A 9,670-nucleotide genomic window follows, 5' to 3' on the forward strand; every position below is an offset into this window, starting at 1 on the left:
TGACACAGCTCAAAAAAGATTTTGAAAATCAAGTAAGGGCGATAGAAGAAAAATTGGGAAAAGAAATGAGAGAGATGCAGGAAAAACATGAAAACCAAGTCAGTAGCTTAGTTAAGTAAATCCAAAAAAAATGCTGAAGAAAATAACATATTAAAAACCAGCTTAGGTCAAATGGATAAAACAGTTCAAGAAGTTATTGAAGATAAGAATGCTTTAAAAAGCAAAATTGAGGGGCAGCTAGATGGCACAATGGATAGAGCACTGGCCCTGGAGTCAGGAATACCTGAGTTCAAATTCAGCCTCAGATACTTAATAATTACCTAGCTGTGTGGCCTTGGGCAATTTACTTAACCCCATTGCCTTGCAAAAACTTTTTTAAAAAAAGCAAAATTGACCAGATGGAAAAGGAGATAAGAAAACTCTGATGAAAAGAAATCCTTTAGATGTAGAATGCAGTTAAAGGAATTTTATGAATTTGCAAGAACTCAAGACACACTAATTCAACACCAAAAGGTTGAAAAACTAGAAGAAAATGAGAAATATCTCATTCTGGTCTGGAAAACAGATCAAGAAAAATAATTTAAAAATTATTGGACTACATGAAAGGCATTATCAGGAAAAGAGCCTTGACCTCATTTTTAAAGAATTTTTATAGGAAAATTGTCCTGATATCCCAGAAGCAGAGGGTAAAATAGAAATTGAGAGAATCCACTGATCTCCCCCAGAAAGAGATCCAAAAAAATAGCCAACCCCCATGAATATTATACCCAAATTCCAGAACTCCCAAGTCCAAGAGAAATTATTGCAAGAAGCCAGAATGACACAATTCAAATATTGTGGAGCTGCAGTCAGGATTACTCAGGACTTTGCAGCATCTACATTAAGGAATTATAGGAATTGGAATACAATATTCCAAAATGGAAAAGAGCTTGGAATGCAAACAAGAGTCAACTACCCAGCAAAATTGAACATCCTCCTCCAGGGAAAAGATGGGCTTTTAATTAATAAGGGGAATTTCAAATGTTCCTGTTGAAATGATGAACAGAAAATTGGATCTTCAAGTACAGGACTCATATGAAGCATAGAGAGGGTGGATGAGAAGTGTAAATTATGAGGGACTTAATGATGATGAACTGTGTTTTCCTGAATGGAAAGATGATACTGATAATATTCATATAAACCCTCTCATTTAATAGAGCACATACAAGAAGCTTTTATAGATGAGACAGGAGAGAGCTGAATTTGAAGATATAATGAAGTCAATGGGTGAAAGGGAAATGTACTGGGAGTAAAAGAAAGGAGAGGCAGAATAGGTTAAGATATTTCATACAAAAGATATTTTATGTAATTTTTGCAGAGTTATGGAAGGGGAGAAGGTGAAGGGGAATGAGGGAGCCTTCATTCTCATCAGAAATGAGAGGAAATGGGGTGGCTAGGTGGTGTAGTGGATAAAGCACCGGCCCTGGAGTCAGGAGTACCTGGGTTCAAATCCAGTCTCAGACACTTAATAATTACCTAGCTGTGTGGCCTTGGGCAAGCCACTTAACCCTGTTTGCCTTGCAAAAACCTAAAAAGAAATGAGAGGAAACAACACACACTCAATAAATAGGGTAAGGACATCTAGAAGAAAAAGGAGAGAAAGGAAATGGGGGAGGGGAGGGGGGTTGTGGATAATAGAGGAGAGGGTAGATCATAGGAGAGGATAGTCAGATATAACACATTTTCTTTTTTGCTTATTGCAAGGTGCTAGGATTGGGTGGCCATGGGGCTGGGTGGTTGCTGGGTCACTGGATTTGGATGTGGGCTTCAGACCTCTTGGCCCCAGGGCCAGTGCTTTGTCCACTGCACCACTCGGGTACCCCATAGAACCTTTTTGAAGAGGGACATAGTGAAAGGAAAGAGAAAATATAATAGATGGCAATGAGGAGGAATGGATGGAGGAAATTACAATCAGCAACAGCAACTATGGAAAAATATGGAAGTAACTTCTATGATGGACTTATGATAAAGAATGTGATCCACCTAAGACAGAGCTGATGGTATCAGAACACAGACTGAAACACATTTTTTCTTTTATTTCTCATGAGGTTTTATATTTTTGTGGGGGATGGGTATTATGTTTACTCTTAAACAAGAATATTTTAGTAATATGTAAATAAATTGAAGAAAATTTAAAAATAAAATAAAAATAATTAAAAAATAACTATTTCGCCATCTGGTTCCATGATATAAGGTCAATTCTCCTTCACTTTACCCTGAAGTATTCACCAGGCTTTTTTATTATCATCAGTGTATTCAGGAAGCCCGATGATTCTTAAATTGTCTCTCCTGAATCTTTTCTTTAGGTCTGTTGTTTTGCCAATGAGGCATTTTACATTTTCTTCTATTTTTTCCTTTTTTTGGTGGGGGGGTTGTTTAACACATTCTTGTTGTCTCATGAAGTCATTAGTTTCTACAGATTCCAATCTTTTTTTTAACAAAAGAATTTTCTTCGTTTACCTTTTGCAACTACTTTTCCAATTGGCCAATTCTATCTTTACAGTAGGTTTCCATTTGCCCTATTGTTCTTTTGAATGAATTATTTTGTTTTTGCATTTGTCCAATTGTATTTTTGAAGGATTTGTTTTCTTGTTGCATTATGTCAATTTCCTCTTGCATTTCTTTTCCCAGTTTTTCTATTTGATTTTTAAACTCTTTCCTGATATCTTCTAAGAACTCTTTCTGTGCTGGAGATCAATTCATATTCTCCTCAGAAATTTTAGATATCGCTGACTTGGGGTCTTTGTCTTCAAGGCAGCTTTTGATGGATCACCCTTTCTGCTGGCTTTTCTTCATTTTCCTAATTTCTTGTGTTATGGGAGGGGCTGGTTCACAGACCTTTGGTACTAAAATCTGTAGAAGCTTTGCTCACTGACCTTAGTAACTCCAAGTGGGAGGGCTAGTAGGGTATTCTAGACACTTTCTCTGGAGTATCTGTGGCCCACTTCCTAGGCCCTGGCCAGTGGGAGAGCAGTAGGATCGGATTATCCTCCAACAATGTATGTTGTACCCTCAGGCTATATGGTTAATCTCTTTAATCTTCACTCAACACTGAGGAAGATCTGTTACCCACACCTGATTGTGGGGGTGAGGTTGTTCCTGTGTTTGTTCTGGGAAGAGTCACTTTATTCCACAGGTATGGGGGGACTCAAATGGAAAGAAGGGGACTCTGATGAACATGGAGGAGGAGGGGGTTCATGACCCTGCTCTTCCAGAACAACTCAACTGAGTGGATCAATGCCTAACCACTGTGATGGAACTCTCTCCACCTCTGTTCACACAATTAAAGCTTCCACTGTTCACAGTTTAGTCCCTGGGCCTCACCCCACTGCCCCTGCCCTGGCTCTCTGTTCTCTGCCCCCGGCTCACCTATGATCCCCTAAGACATACTTTGTTGATAGGTGTTCCTCTTTGTTCTTCTCTGGGTTTTGTGGATCTAAATTCTGTTAAAAGGCTTGATTCATATCAGTTCTGTGGGAAAGTGGAGATAGTTTAGGAGAATATCTGGTTTCTCTCCTCCATCTTGGCTGGAAGTTATCTGATGTTATTTTAAATGGGATTTCTATTTCTAGCTCTTTTTTTCTATATCTTGTTGGTAATATATAGAAATGTTGAGGATTTATATGGGTTTGTTTTATATCCTGTTTATGTCTGATAAAGTTGCTGATTGTTTCCAGTAGTTTGGGTTATACCATTTGGTTATACCATTTAGACATACTATCATGTCATCTGCAAAGAATGAATTTTGTTTCTTTCTTCCCAATTCTAATTCTTTAATTTTTTCTTCTTTTATTGCTGAAGCTAACATTTCTAAAACATTATTGAATAGTAGTGATAAAAACAGGAATCCAAGACTTCCGGACAAGATGGCAGAGAGAAGACAGGCACAGTTCTAAAGTCTCCTGATCTCTTTCCCATCTATCACATGAAACAAACCTCTTAAAAGAAATACACTAAGAGCTACAAAAAAACTTATGGTAATAGAGGGGAAGAAGGGAGCGGAGCAGATGAGAAACACCCGAATCTTCTTCTCATCAAAATTGGCTTAAAGTCAACCTACACATACTCAGTTAACTTATAAAACATCTAACATTTCAAGTTTGAAAAGAGGAAAAGGGGAGGGGGGACAGAGAAAGGGAAGTGGAGTGGGAGAATTAAGGGGAAATAACAAAAGGCAGGGAAGGGAAAAGGGAAAACGGGAAAGAGGAAAGGGGTGGTATTCATAAACAAAATACTGGGGATTATTGATAAAGGGGGAAGAAAGGGGGAAAATACAAACAGATGGAAGATAGCACGGAGGGCAATAAAGAATTAGTGATCATAACCTTGAATGTGAATAGGATGAACTCTCCCTTAAAACATAAGCAAATAGCAGAGTGGATTAAAAAGCAGAATCCTATGATATACTGCTTACAAGAAACTCATTTGAAGCGGAGAGATAGATATAGAGTAAAGGTAAAAGTTAGGAGCAAAATATATTTTGCTTCAGCTGAAATTAAAAAAGCAGGGGTAGCAATCCTTATCTCAGACAAAGCAGCAGCAAAAATAGATAGCATTAAAAGAAATAAGGAAGGAAACTTTATCCTCCTAAAAGGTACAATAGACAATAAAGTCATTTCAATATTGAATATATATTCACCCAGTGGGACAGCACCCAAATTCTTAGAGGAGAAGCTGAAAGAACTACAGGAAGACATAGACAGCAAAACTCTAATAGTGGGAGAAATCAACCTCTTGCTATCAGATCTAGATAAATCAAATCATAAAATAAACAAGAAAGAAGTTAAGGAGGTAAATAGATAGTTAGAAAAATTACGTATGGTAGACTTATGGAGGAACCTGAATGGGAATAGAAAGGAATATACCTTTTTCTCTGCAGTACATGGAACTTATACAAAAATTGACCATGTACTAGGACATAAAAACCTAACGATCAACCGCAGAAAGGCAGAAATAGTGAATACATCTTTCTCAGATCACAATGCAATAAAAGTCATATGCAATACTGGGCCAAGGAGATATAGACCCAGAACAAATTGGAAACTGAATAACCTCATTTTAAAAAATGAGTGGACCAAAAAAAATTATAGAAAGAATTAACCATTTTATCCTAGATAATGATAATAATGAAACAATATACCAAAACCTACAGGATTCATTCAAAGTAACTCTCAGGGCATATATTATAGCTCTAAATGCTTACATGAATAAATTGGAGAAAGAGGAAATCAATGAACTAAACATGCAACTAAAAAAAATTAGAGAAAGAACAAATCAAAAATCCCCAATTAAATACTAATTCAAAATTCTAAAAATTAAAGGAGAAATTAATAAAATCAAAAGAAAAAACTATTGAATTAATAAATAAAACCAAAAGTTGGTATTATGAAAAACCAATAAAATTGATAAACCTCTGGTCAATTTGATTAAAAAAAGAAAGAAGAAAACCAAATTGCTAGTATCATAAATGAAAAAGGTGAACTCACCACCAATGAGGAAGAAATTAAAGTAATAATTCAAAATTATTTTGCCCAACTCTATGCCAATAAATTTGAGAATCTAAGTGCAATGGATGAATATTTACAAAAATATAAGTTTCCCAGGTTAAATGAAGAAGAGATTAAATACCTAAACAACCCTATCTCAGAAAAAGAAATTCAACAAGCCATTATTGAACTCCCTAAAAAAAATCTCCAGGGCCTGATGGATTCACAAGTGAATTCTACCAAACATTTAAGGAACAATTGGTTCCAATTCTATATAAACTCTTTGGAAAAATAAGGAAAGATGGAACTCTTCCTAACTCTTTCTATGAAACCAATATGGTGCTGTTACCTAAACCAGGAAGACTTAGAGAAAGAAAATTATAGACCTATTTCCCTCATGAATATAGATGCAAAAATCCTAAATAAAATCTTAGCAAAATGATTACAACAAGTCATCACTAGGATAATACATTATGATCAAGTAGGATTTATTCCAGGAATGCAGGGTTGGTTCAATATTAGGAAAACTGTTAGTATACTCAATTATATCAACAACAAACCTATCAGAAATCATATGATCATATCAATAGATGCTGAAAAAGCTTTTGACAAAATACAGCATCCATTCCTATTAAAAACACTAGAGAGTGTAGGAATAAATGAACTGTTCCTTAAAATAATTAGCAGTATCTATCTGAAACCATCAACAAGCATTATATTCAATGGGGAGAGGCTAGAGGCATTCCCAATAAGATCAGGGGTGAAACAAGGGTGCCCATTTTCACCACTATGATTCAATATTGTATTAGAAATGTTAGCATCAGCAATTAGAAAAGAAAAATAAATTGAAGGATTTAGAATTGGGAAGGAAGAGACAAAACTCTCACTCTTCGCAGATGACATGATGCTCTACCTAGAGAATCCCAAGAAATCATCCAAAAAACTACTGGAAATAATTAGCAATTTTAGCAAAGTTGCAGGTTATAAAATAAACCCTCATAAATCCTCAACTTTTCTTTATATTTCTAGCAAGATACAGCAGGAAGAGCTAGAAAGAGAAATCCCATTCAAAGTAACCTCAGACAATATAAAATGCTTGGGAGTCTATTTGCCAAGACAGACTCAGAATCTTTTTGAAAACAATTATAAAACACTTCTCACACAAATTAAATCAGATTTAAATAACTGGGCAAATATCAACTGCTCATGGATAGGGAGAGCTAATATAATAAAAATGACAATTCTACCAAAACTAAACTATCTGTTTAGTGCCCTCCCAATCAAAATTCCAAAAAATTACTTTAATGAGTTAGAAAAAATTGTAAGTAAATTCATATGGAGAAATAAAAAGTCAAGAATTGCCAGGAGCTTAATGGAAAAAAGTGCAAAAGAAGGTGGCTTAGCCATACCTGACCTAAAATTATATTATAAAGCATCAGTCATCAAAACTATTTGGTATTGGCTAAGAAATAGAGTGGTGGACCAGTGGAATAGACTAGGTGTAAAAGCAGGAGATGATTACAGTAATCTGCTGTTTGATAAACCCAAAGAGTCCATCCATTGGGATAAAAACTCCCTCTTTGATAAAAACTGCTGGGATAATTGTAAGTTAGTATGGAAGAAACTTAGATTTGACCAACACCTCACACCCTTTACCAAGATAAGATCTAAATGGTTACAGGACTTAGACATAAAAAACAATACTATAAGCAAATTAGAAAATCAAGGATTAGTTTACCTGTCAGATCTATACAAAGGGGAGCAGTTTATGACTAAGGAAGAGTTGGAGAACATCACCAAAACCAAATTAGATGATTTTGATTACATTAAATTAAAAAGCTTTTGCACAGATAAAACCAATATTACCAAGATCAAAAGAAATGTAGTAAATTGGGAAACAATCTTTACAACTAATGATTCTGACAAAGGACTCATTTCTAAAGTATACAGAGAACTGAGTCATATTTTTAAAACAAAAAGCCATTCCCCAATTGACAAATGGTCAAAGATATGTAAAGACAATTTACAGATGAGGAGATCAAAGCAATCCATAGCCATATGAAAAAATGCTCCAAATCATTAATTATTAGAGAAATGCAAATTAAAGCTTCTCTGAGGTACCACCTCATACCTCTCAGATTGGCCAATATGACCAGGAAGGATAATAATCATTGTTGGAAGGGTTGTGGGAAATCTGGGACACTATTACACTGTTGGTGGAGCTGTGAACTCATCCAACTCTTCTGGAGAGCTATTTGGAACTATGCCCAAAGGGCAACAATAATGTGTATATGCTTTGATCCAGCAATACCACTACTGGGTCTATACTATGAAGAGATGATGAAAAAGGGTAAAAACATTACTTGTACAAAAAGATTTATAGTAGCCCTGTTTGTGGTGGCAAAGAAGTGGAAATCAAGTAAATGTCCTTCAGCTGGGGAATGGCTTAGTAAACTGTTGTATATGTATGTCATGGAACACTGTTTTTCTATTAGAAACCAGGAGGGATGGTATTTCAGGGAAGCCTGTAAGGATTTGCATGAACTGAAGGCAAAAGAACTTAGATTACAACTGGGAATCAACTACCCAACAAAAGTGAAAATTCTCTTTCAGGGGACATTTAATGAAATAGGGGGCTTTCAATCTTTTCTGAAACAGCCAGAACTGAATAGAAAGTTTGATCTTCAAGCACAGGATTCAGGTGAAGCATAGAGAAGGTGGATGGGAAGGACAAATTATGAGGGATTTAATGAAGTTGAACTTTGTTTATTCCTTCATGGGAAGATGACACTGATAATACTCATATCTACCTTCTCATTTATAAGAGCAGTTAGAAGGAACATATATAGATAAGGAAGAGGATTGAGCTGAATATAAATATATAATATCAAGATGCAGTCAATAGACAAAATAGAATGTACTAGGAGAATGGTAGAGGAGAGTTAGAATGGGCTAAGATTTCATCTAAAAGAGTCCAACAAAAGCTTTTGCAGTGGAGTGGAAGGAGAGAAGGTGAGGTGGAATGAGTGAGCCTTCATTCTCATCCAAAGTTGTTCAGAGAGGAAATAACATAAATACTCAATAGGGTACACGAATCTTTTTTACCCTAGAGGAAATAGAGGAAAAGGATAATAAGAAGGGGATGGGGGAGGGGAGAGATTGTGTGTAATAGAAGAGAGGGAAGATCCTGGGAGAGGGTAGTCAGTACAACTTTTGAGTAGGAATAGCATGCAAGGAAAGAAAGAATAAAATAAATGGGAGTGAAGAGGAATAGAATGGAGGGTAATACAGTTAACAATAGTAACTGAGGGCAAAAATATTGAAGAACCTTCTCTGATAAAGAATGTGATCCATCCCAGAGATAAAACTGATAGTTTCTGAACACAGATTCAAGTACACTTTTTTCTCTCTTTTTCTTTATTTTTCTTGAGATTCCTCTATCTTTGTGGGTAGAGGGGGCTTATGTTTACTTTTACATGACTATTGTATTACTGTAAAAATAAATTTTTAAAAATGCTAACTGAAAAAATATGAAGAACAAAGTAATAAAACAATAAACTGAAGTTCCTGAACATAAAAAAATCTGTTGAAATCTTAAAAACTAAAGAAAAAAGAAAATAATGAGAAAAACAGGGAAAAATCATAATGCAAAATGAATATTTAATGTGAGTTTTGAACACTACAGATTACTGCTGACAGTATCCACTTCATACCTCACCTAATATGCAATTTGTCTTGTTAGAAATATTGCCAAAGTAATTTACAGATGAGGAGATCAAAGCAATCCATAGTCATATGAAAAATTACTCTAAATAATTACTTATTAGAAAAATGCAAATTAAAACATCTCTGAGGTACCACCTCACACCTCTCAGGCTGGCCAATATGGCTAGAAAGGACAGCAGTCATTATTGGAAGGGTTGTGGGAAATCTGGGACATTAATACATTGTTGGTGGAGTTGTGAACTCATTCAACTTTTCTGGAGAACAGTCTGGAACTACGCCCAAAGGGCAACAAAAATGTGTATACGCTTTGATCCAGCAATACTACTACTGGGTGTATACCCTGAAGAGATGGTGAAAAAAAGGTAAAAAACATCACTTGTACAAAAATATTCATAGTAGCCCTGTTTGTGGTGGTAAAG

The sequence above is a fragment of the Macrotis lagotis genome, chromosome 3 (genome assembly GCF_037893015.1).
Source record: "Macrotis lagotis isolate mMagLag1 chromosome 3, bilby.v1.9.chrom.fasta, whole genome shotgun sequence".
NCBI lineage: Eukaryota > Metazoa > Chordata > Mammalia > Peramelemorphia > Peramelidae > Macrotis > Macrotis lagotis.